This window comes from Beta vulgaris, chromosome 8 (assembly GCF_026745355.1).
Source record: "Beta vulgaris subsp. vulgaris cultivar EL10 chromosome 8, EL10.2, whole genome shotgun sequence".
NCBI classification, from domain to species: Eukaryota; Viridiplantae; Streptophyta; class Magnoliopsida; order Caryophyllales; family Amaranthaceae; genus Beta; species Beta vulgaris.
The window spans coordinates 43,387,028-43,398,660 of record NC_079209.1 but is presented as its reverse complement, the minus strand read 5'-3'; positions in this window follow the sequence as shown (position 1 = coordinate 43,398,660).

Genomic DNA, 11,633 nt, shown 5'->3' with positions numbered 1-11,633 from the left:
TCACTATGAGACGCCAATTCAAGTTCTCTACAAGTATGGACGAAAGGCATACACCTTTTAGGGGGGCGTTTGGTATAATTAATGGAAACGGAATGGAAAGGATTTGGATAAGGAGGGAAAATGGAAATAATAATTATTACCTTTAATAGTTGTTTGGTATCCTAATAGAATGGAAACAATTGAGAAGTTTATGATTGAGGAAGAAAACGTGATTTGTTTCCACTAGTTTGATAATGGTAACAAATGGAAGGATTGTGAATCCCTCCAAAAACGGTATTTGTTACTTAACACTCATACCAAACAATTAGAGATGAAAATGCTTATTTGAATCGGTTTCCTACATCAAATTTTTATATATCCTATTAGTTGAAGTGAAAGCGAACGAAAATTGCAATTGGATTGATACCATTGCACTGCATTTGTCCTTCTATGATGTCGCAATGAAGCACCAGTCCTTGCATTAAATACCGAACGTCAAAACGCCGGCAATACTGATAGGAACTAGTGAACCAATTTAAACCGCGGTAATTACAAAATTTGGCTCTTCAAAGCGCGAGAAGACAGCTAATTCTACCCTACATAACAGGGCATCTTGAGTTTGTTCTATTGGATCACTCTATTGAAGAGAAGGTAGATTCCATAAATTATGAATGCAGCTGGTAAGCTTATTTTTCCTCCGTTATCATATTGATAGCAACATCCACCTTATTTGAAAGTTTCACGTTAATAATAACGTTTACTAACAACTAGTTTGATTACGAAGATTTCGATGGAAAGCAAAGGAAATGATGTAGGAAATTATGTATATAACATTCCAAATTTGGTTCTAGAAACATATGCAATTTCATCAGATGTGGAAGGAAATAATGAGAAGCTCTTCTTTGTTTTCTTTTCCTTCTCCTCCTTGATTAATTAAAGCTACCCAATTATGCAAATTCTCAGATGCTCCTAATACTTAAGAGCATGAAGAACTATATACTTTCAAGTACTTTCTTTGTATGTTTGTCATATGATTTGCACTAATGACAAAATGTAAGACGTGCATATGAAAATGAGAAAAAAAATGTAAGGGTATGTTCTCCCCAGCTTATTTTCAGTTCAGTTCAGTTCAATTCAGTTCAGCTCTGGACAATACTTTCACTCTCACATATCACTATTCATTTCAGTTCAGTTCAATTCAGTTTAGTTCAATTCCGTTCTGTTCAGTTTAATTCAATTCAGTTCAGTTGTTTTATGTCGAGGAGAACATGCCCTAAAACACCTAGTTTTATGTGCTGTTAAGTCTTACGAGCACTATTAAGGTTTGAACCAAACATTGAATTACTTTCAAATCTTTCCATTAAGGGTCTGTTCTCCCCAGCTTATTTTCAGTTCAGTTCAATTCAGTTCAGTTCAATTTAGTTCAGTTCAGTTCAATTCAGTTCAGTTCAGTGCAGTTCAATTCAGTTCGGCTCTATACAATACTTTTACTCTCACATATCACTATTCATTTCAGTTCAATTCAGTTCAATTCAATTCAGTTCAGATGTTTTACGCCGAAAAAAACAGGCCCTAAACCAAATTATAAAATTTTAATTACTTTATTTTCTCTTATTTTACTTTATCTTTCTTTCCTTCAGCATCTTTAAGTACAATTTTTGACGAGTCTTAATTAACCAAGGAAGAAAGAGGAGGGAAAAGAAACAAAAATTGACAGCTTCTCAATTTGTTTTCACTTCCATATTCCTTCAAACTTTGTGAGGAAAAGAAATGTTAAGATTTTATTATAATCTTTTCGGGTAACTTCCACTTTGTATTTAATCTCATATGTTTTCTTGCACCAAATACAGGAACGTCATTGAAATTCTATATTCCTTTCTTTTCGATCTAAATTCTTACAAACAAGTTGTATGTGTTCTCTCCTCGTTGTATCTCTCGTCTATTACATGAGTTTCTTTTCTTATCTTTCTCTAATTCTCTTCTTCTTACATGGTTTCCTCATCTTATATGTTACAATTAATATAAAATGGATGAAATATTTATCACACTATTTGAAAAGTAAAAATGTGACAACTAAAATGACAAGTTATTGAAACTATTGACATAGCTCATAGCACGAGTCCTTTAACAAAATAACCAATATCACTAGCTTAAGTAGCTAAAAGTTTCTCAAACTAACTATTTCGTTTGAAAAATTAAATGGCAAAGATAGAAAAAAAGAAATATTTCAACTCCTTATAACCAAGAGCTACACAGAATAGCATATCAATTAAGTCGTTATAAGCTCCCTAATTTATATTAAAAGCTCCGAACAATTATAATCATTTCATCTAAAAGTTTCATCGCCTTATGACATTTTCATTCATTAAGATTTTACTTTAAAATGATAATGGTAAGGGAGTGTTTGGTTCATATGATTTTGGTATGAAGTATGGGTTTACAATGAGCAAAATCTATACCTAGTGTTTGTTTAATACTTTAACGGGGTGTTTGGTATGAGAGATTCGGAGTTTGGGGATTAGAGGATGGGATTGGGAATGGAAGTGAGAAGGTGGGAATTCATTAAATATATCTCAATTCCTTGTTTGGTAGGTTAGTGGGATTAAGTAGAGAATATATTGCTAAATTACAAATTTACCCATTTCAATATATTAGCTATTTAACTCATTAGTGAAGTATATTTTATTGAAGGGTAAATTCGTCTACTAACATAACCAGAAATAATCCCCCTCCCTAATACCTTCCGCCCATGTATTACTAGAATTTTTTTGCACGCGATGCGTGCTTGAATTTTTTTCGAAACAGAAACTCGATTTTCTTCAGCATAAGAATCAAAATTTGAACATTAGCTATACAAAGTATGATCGTTTTTAGTTGCAAAATTTGATTGGTTTAGTTTCTGTCACTTAAGTCTCTCACCATCTTTTTTGTTTTTTTTTTTACTTTTCAAAGTTAAATTCTATGAACAAAATAGAAATTTTATTGAATTTATTTATGATTTCTAATATTATAATTTTTTAATTGATTTTTGAATTAAGTACAGTACTTCATAAATTGTAAAGAAAGTGGACACTTTGATTTCAAGTCAATTTTTTTATAGGTTGTAGTTTGTAAGTGAATTTTTAAGTTTTTATAAAGTTTCCTCATTTTAGTAATTTGCATAACGTAAATTATGCAATTTTATGATTTTAGTTGACTTGTGAGTGATTGTTATAATTATATTTTTGGTATTTTTGTTTGAAGCCCCCTTTGATTTGTAAGTGAATTTGTAATTTAATATAGGAAAGGGGGGCAAAATAGGCATTTCAAAAAAGGACACCATTGCTCCCCCCTTCCCTTATATAATAGAGATTTTGGTGGGATAAGGGGGATTTAATCCCATTCCCCTTCACATGTGAATTTAAATATCCCCTCAAACAAACATGGGATATCTATCCATAGGGATATAATATCCCATTTCCACCCCCTAATCCCCCTAAACAAACACCCCCTAAGTGATTTTAAAACACATATCTCAAACCCATAACGTATGGGGTTTAGAAACTCAAGGGGGGAGGTGGATTTGGCTCATACAAATACCTCTAAGTATTAAATAGAAGAAAAAATTTCATTTTCAAATAAAACCAAACACATGGTATTAGGTATCAAGTTCCAAACTTATACCACCTTGATTTCATTCTTGTTTCCAAACTCATACCACTATATGAATCAAACGCCTCTTAAGAGGTGTTTGGTTCACAAATTATAGGTATGAGGTATGAGTTTAGAATGGGTTAAACACATGGCTAGCATTTTATTAGTAAATTTTGATTTTAAAACCAATACCTTAAATCCATGAGGTATGGGGTTTAAAAATCCATGAGAGGACGTGGGTTTGGCTCATACCATCCCTAGGTATCATAATTATTTAAGATAAAACAACTTGCTGCACAGAAATTAAAAGAAAAAAAGCATTAATTCTTCTTCTTCCTTGCATACTGTCGAGTGGCCTGAACTCTAGGTATTCTGCAATTATTCTCTCTTCTATCGCGGAGTGGCCTGAACTAGTTTGATTATCATCACAAAATCTAATTCATTGGGTTTTGCCATACATTCTGATTTTCGCACTTTGTAATTCTTAGATTATCGATTCTTAAATATTCTTCTTGTATATCCTGATTTTTGTAGATTTGATTAGTGAGACATGTATTAGAAGATTGGAAAAAGATGAGCATTTAGTTGGAAAAGATCTTGTTAGGGCCAATTCTCCCCAACTTATTTTCAGTTCAGTTCAATTCACTTCAATTCAGTTCAGTTCAATTCAATTCAGCTCAGTTCAGTTCAGTTCAACTCTGGACAATACTTTTACTATCACATATCACTATTATTTTCAGTTCAGTTCAATTCAGTTCAGTTCAGTTCAGTTCAATTCAGTTCAGCTCAGTTCAATTCAGTTCAGTTCAGCTGTTTTATGTCGAAGAGAACATGCCCTTAGTACTCAGTTCTTTATATGGATTACATGTTCTGAACTTCTAGTATTTTGGAAGCTTATTTTTAAAATAAAATAATTTTATTTGGATTACATGCTCTAATCTTCTAGTATTTATAAATTTTACGATAGTGATTCCAGATAATTAAAAGAAGTCTAAAAAAAGGATAAGATTAGAATTATTTTATAGTATCACAGTGGGTTTATTCAAAACCAGACATAAGACAAAATAAAATGAACTTAATTTCATTCTTGATTCCATAGATATTTTGTTGGAGTACAAGGTCAAGAAGGGGGAGGGGGGTTAATTGAGTGACTAAATCTAATCGCTTTTCGCAAAAACTCTGTTATAGCATTGTGCCTAACATAGTGTTATTCGCTCGTGATTCTCCGATTTGTATTTTTGCGAAAACTAAAATGTAACTCAATATGAAATCAGATGTCAAACACCAGAAATAACGTGGTTCAATCTCACCTATGAGATCTATGTCCACACAAACAAACTCTTTTATTAATCAAATCCTAACATATCAAACTCTTGATACAATAAGATGCTCCCACTACTAACCCTAGTAGTGCTCCCCAACACTTAACTCTAAGTGTTGCTACTCTCTATAATGATGAAATTACAGAAAGAATAAATCCTCAAAATCCTACTTCTTATTCAAGCAAATTAGAGGACAATTACAAACGTTGAAATTGTTGTCAAAACTAAATAGAACTCTGTGCTAAACTCTGTGCCTTAGGAAACTGTTTTCAGCTCTCGAAATCTCCGATTATTTTTCTCTGAAAACGTGAGTTATGAAATTTATTTTCTATCCCTTATGTAGTCTATTTTCTGAACGAAAATCCTTCTCTAAGTGATAATTATTTTTTACTCCTAAGATTAAGGGATAAATTTAAGAAAACAATCTTTATCTTCTTCATCTTTATCTTTAACTCTAAGAAGATAAGTTTTTCTCAAATCAATGTTTATCTAAAACTTTGATAACCAAATTAGTTTTGTTTTTATCTTTACTCACACTCCTTTTATTTTCGAAATTCTTTTCCAAAATAGTTTTCTTAAATCCGATTTTTTACAAAAACTTTTTAAGCTTGGTTTTTCTGAAATCCTTTCATAAATTAGTTTTTATCAAAACTTCATCAAAACTTTATCAAAACCGTTTTATTTGATAATCTTAAATTTTGAATTACTATTTCCTTTTAATATAGATATATGAAATTAATATGATTATTTATTTTCTTAACTCTAAGACAATAATAATCATCCTATTTTCACATTTCTATTTTTGGCACATAATATATCATAAAGTTCTAATATATTACATTCATGTATTGTAACTAAGCATGTAACAATATCTTGAATATTCATTTCTTCAAAGTTTTCATCCTTTCATTGACTTCGAATCTTGATAATCTTTCTTGGACCGCGGTTACAATCATACATATTATAAAATATATTGGTTATCATCATCAAAACTTATATAGACATGCACAACACATTTTAAACCAAACACTAGGTATGGGGATCATTTTGATTCCAAAACTGAACAAAACACATGGTATTAGGAATCAAGTTCCAACCCCATACCACCCTTATTTGATTCCTGATTCCAAACCCATACCAACCTACGAACCAAACGCCCCCTAAATATGACTTGGTTTAGTGGTTAAAACTTGGATTTTATTTTGTCCCAAACTACCTTTAACTTTTAAGTTTTTGCTAGAAACTATCTTATAAAAAAATTGTTGTTCTAAACTACCTTACTTTTACAATTTTGTTGTTGACAGCTACCTTATGTCGGTTTTCGACGTCGACTTTTGTTTTTTCAGTACAAAATTGTGGGAAAAACAAAATTACGCTTATGGAAATTACTTCAGACTCACAGGGTGATTGAGGAGAGTGATTGTTTCAATTTTAGTTTAAGTAGAAAAGGAATCTAATGGTTGATTGGTAGTACAAAGTGTCACACAGATATGAGAGAAAGCATGTGCACACAAGGAAATGGGAAATTATGGTGGGCAAAATCAAAAAAGGGTTTGAAGAAATCAAGTGATATAACGTGGCATTAAAAAATCGAAAAAAACTAAAATCGACATCGGAAACCGACATAAGGTAGCTGTCTTATGCCGGTTTTTGACATTGACTTTTGTTTTTTCAGTTCAAAATTGTGGGAAAAATAAAACTACCCTTGTGGAAATTGCTTGAGATTCGAGGAGACTCAGAGGGTAATTGAGGAGAGTGGTTGTTTCAATGTTTAGTTGAAGTAGAAAATGAATTTAATGGTTGATTTGTGGTACAAAGTGTCACAAAGATATGAGAGAGAGAGCGTTTACACAAGGAAATGGGAAATTATGGTGGGGAAAATTAAAAAAGGATTTCAAGAGATCAAGTGACATAACATGACATTAAAAAACCGGGAAAAACAAAAATCAATGCCGAAAACTGACATCGAGTAACTGTTAACAACAAAACGGTAAAAACAAGGTAGTTTGTGACAACAATTTTTTTATAAGTTAATTTCTCGCAAAAACTTGGAAGTTAAAAGTAGTTTCGAACAAAAGATCCTTATAACTTTAATATATGAGCTTGAAGTGATGGGATCAAATTTTGTACAAAACATTTTCCAAATAGAGTATTTTTTTATTTTATGAGAATTACATGGATTAAAAAATCCTAATGGAGAGCGACACGTGACACCATTCCCTGTTTAGGAACATCTTTTAATATATTAGTATAGATTAGTTGCCATGGGTGTCTCTAAGCTCTCCATATATTTCTACTTCAGATGACAAGAATTGGAAGAGAGAATGCAAGAAAACAAGATAAAAGATTTCACCCAAGATAGCATTTCACCAAGAAACTACAATCTATTAATAAAAAAAAAAATTGAAGTAATTCTAATAACTACCTTTAATAAGTTAACATCAGAATATCTTCACTTCGTTATCTGTTATCACATATTAAAAGCAGAAGAAACACAGAAGTAATGTGTTTATTTCAGAGAGGAAGAAGACTCAATGAGTCAGATACTACAGCAATATGAAAGTTAGTTGAAAGCTAGTAACAGAATAACTATTTATACACAACTAACTCTCTAACAATATAAGCTGACTCAGCAAACTTGTAATAATTAAATGTAAATAACTTATACACCCCCCTCAAGCTGGACATGGGCAACAAGTCCAAGCTTGGAGCAAAGAGAAGTGTGCTGAGGAGAAGGCAAAGCCTTTGTGAGCACATCTGCTAACTGATGATGACTTGAAACATGTGCTGTTGTGAGAAAACCTTCAGCAACTTGCTCTCTAACATAGTGCATATCACGCTTCAAGTGTTTGGTTTTCTCATGGAACATGGGGTTGTGAGCTAAATGCTCCGCAGATGTATTATCACAATACATAGTTATAGGAAGAGAAGCTGTGATATGAAGATCCTCCAGTAAACTATGAATCCACACAATTTCACTGGCTGTGCTGGACATACTCCTATACTCAGCTTCAGTTGAGGATTTGCTCACTGTAGTTTGTTTCTTGGTTTTCCAAGAAACCAAGTTAGTGCCAAGAAATACTGCATATGCACTAAGAGACCTGCTGCTATATTGACATCCACTCCAGTCAGCATCACTATAAGCATGTACTTGTAGATCAGAATGAGTAGTGTAGTATAACCATGATTATAGTACCTTTCAAGTATTTAAGCACTGATGAGCAGCCTTTAATGAGGAACACGAGACAGTGCATAATTGGCTTAAATGCTGAACCGCATAAGAAAGGTCAGGTCTAGTGAGACCTAAGTAGAGTAACCTGCCAACAAGTCTTCTGTAAACATCAGGTTCTTCCAATACCACCCCTGTATCAAGAGAGAACTTCAGACCAGGAGAAAGAGGAGTGAATACTGAGCTACAGTCTGCCATGCCTGTATCAGTAAGTATGTCTTTAACATACTTTCTTTGAGATAAGAAAGTACCATCTGAAGTTCTGGAAATTTCAATTCCAAGAAAATAGTTTAACTCACCCAAGTCTTTGATAGTGAAAGCCACATCAAGAGCTTCTTTAACAGCTTGAATTTGAAGCATAGATGTACCAGTCAGCAACATATCATCTACATAAACCAATAGGACCAAAATTCGCCATCTAAAGTTCTGGTAAACAAGGAATAATCCTGTTTAGATTGAGCAAATCCAATAGAGAGAAGGAACTTAGTAAGCTCTTTATTCCACTGCCTTGAAGCTTGTTTTAAACCATATAAAGACTTCTTTAATTTGCAAACTTCTCCCTTCTGAGCTATAGAATACCCAGCTGGAGGCACCATATACACCTCTTCATCAATGTAGCCATGCAAGAAAGCATTGTTGACATCCAGTTGACACATCTTCCATTGTTTAACAGTAGCAAGAGCAATGACTACTCTAACTGTAGCTAACTTTGCAACAGGTGAGAAGGTTTGAGTAAAGTCCTGCCCTTCTACTTGTTGATATCCAATAGCTACAAGCCTTGCTTTATATTTGTCAATAGATCCATCTGGTTTAAGTTTGGTTTTATAAACCCACTTAGAACCAATAGCTTTCTTCCCTTTAGGAAGAAAAGTTAACTCCCATGTTTCATTTGTTTCAAGAGCTTGTATCTCTTTCTGCATTGCATCAATCCAGTTATATTCATGTTTAGCCTGATTGTAATGTTTAGGTTCAAGAATCTGACATGAATTAACAGCAAAGGATTGAGATTCACTGTTAACAGAAGATGAGATGTCAGTTTTGTGAGGAATATATGTATTTACAAAGTCTGTAAATTTAGTGGATGGAATAACATGTCTGGTACTGTGTCTAAGAATAAGAGGGGAAGGATTAGAATCATTTTGAGAAGACTGAGAAGAAGAGTGAATAACAGGAGAGTTAGAGATAGGTGAGAGAGTATTAGAAGAAGTATTGGAAATATGTGTGTTAGAAGAGGATATATGAGCATTTGAAGAAGGATTATGAGATGTAGAAGGTATTTGTGAGTTAGAAGAATTAGGGATGAGAATGTCATCATTTTCACCAAAGGATACCAGCTCAAGATGATGATCAGAAGATATAGATTTTTCAGTTTGGAAGGGAAAAGAATGCTCAAAGAAGATAACATCTCTGGATACAAACATAGACTTTGTGGCAAGATCATAAACTTTATATGCTTTCTCTGACCATAGGGATAACCAAGAAAGATGCATTTTCTGGCCCTTGCATCAAATTTATCTCTGTGAATATTCATATTATAAGCATAGCATAGACAACCAAAACTTCTCAAAGCATCATAATCAGGCACCTTGTTAAACATAACCTCATAAGGAGACTTCCAAGCAAGAACTTTAGTAGGCATTTTGTTAATGAGAAATGTGGCTGTTAATAGGCATTCTCCCCAAAATCTTTTTGGCAGATTAGCCTGGAATCTCAATGATCTAGCTACTTCTAATAAGTGTCTATGTTTTCTTTCAACTCGAGCATTCTGTTATGGTGTATAAGGAATACTTTTCTGCATCAAAATCCCTTCAGATAGAAATATATTCAAGCATTCCTGCTTGATTATTTCAGTGCCATTATGTGTTCTCACCATCTTAACAGATGTATTAAACTGATTCTTAACCATATGAAGAAAGTCAGTAATGGTTTTAGCAACTTGTAACTTGTTGTGTAGCAGGTAAGTCCATGTTACTCTACTGTGATCATCAAGTAGAGTAAGAAAATAACTAGCCCCATTTATGCTATGAATTTTATAGGGTCCCCAAAGATCAATATGAAACAAATCAAAACAATGTTCAGCTCTGCTTCTACTCACAGGAAAAGGCAATTTATGATGTTTAGAATTCAAACATATATCACAATTGTATTCTGATAGCCCTTGACAATCAAAACCAGGTACATGTTGCATTTTAGACAATGACAAATGACCTAGTCTATTATGCAAAAGATCAAGATAATCTCTCTTATCAGTGCATTTATTCTTCCTACTAACAGTATCCTTATTCATCCCTCCAGTAGCAGTTTTTGTATTCAACATCCAAGAATCAACTGAATTACATGAAGATTTCATACCAGTCCCATCTTGACAATCAGCAGAACTGAAGTAGTAATATAAACCACCATGTTTCTTACCACTTGCAATGATTTTCTTCTCATATTGGTCCTGAAAATAGCAAGCATCATTGGTAAATTGCACCAAGATACCAGCATATTCTACTAACTTGCTTACAGAAAGCAAATTATGTTTAAAGCCTTCTACTAATAATACATTGTGTATTATTAGATTTTTATTCAATATGACACTGCCAGTCATTTTTACACATCTATGTGAGCCATCAGGTAATCCTACTCTGATTTCTTTCTTAAACATCACTTTGTTTATCAATAATCTATCATCAAATACCATATGATCACATGCCCCAGAATCCACAATCCAAACATAAGCAAGATTATGGCTCAAAGCAGAAAATGAGTGTTTAAGATTGTTACCTGCACAGCTAGCAAAGGAAGTATTACTGTGATTACTTTGCTTGCCTTGCATAACTTTCATCACTTCCTGACATATTGTACTCAACATATCTTGATTAATATGAGTCCCAGCTATCAGTCAGTCCTTCTTGAGATATATGAACATTAGCTGCAAACTTCTTGCCTCCAGAATTATAACCACCTTTGTTACCAAACATTCCAGGAACACCAGCCTTAGCAGATTTAATGGCATTATACCATTCAGGATATCCAATTATCTTGAAGCACTGCTCAACAGTGTGACCTTTACCTCCACAGTGATCACATTTTTTTATCCATTTTCTCTTTCTTCCAATCTCTCTTTCCTTGGAATTTCTGTGTTCCAGTCATCATACCTCCATGATTAAACCTCTGTGCAGCCATAGCACTACTTTCAGTAACTTCCAAAGCACCAGAAATCTCTTTCTGTTTCTCAATTTGCTGAGTAATTGAGAAAGCTCGATTTATAGTAGGCAGAGGTTCCATTGATAGTATGTTTGTAATAGTGTTGTCAAAACCACTATTCAAACCTAACAAGAATTGCATTAACTTGTCTTCATCATCAAGATCTGTCAATCTTTTAAGAAATTGACAACTACATTTGCTTAAAGCACCACATTCACAATTCGGAAAAACTCTTAAAGATTTGAGTTCATCCCACAGCTTCTTAATTCTTCCATAAT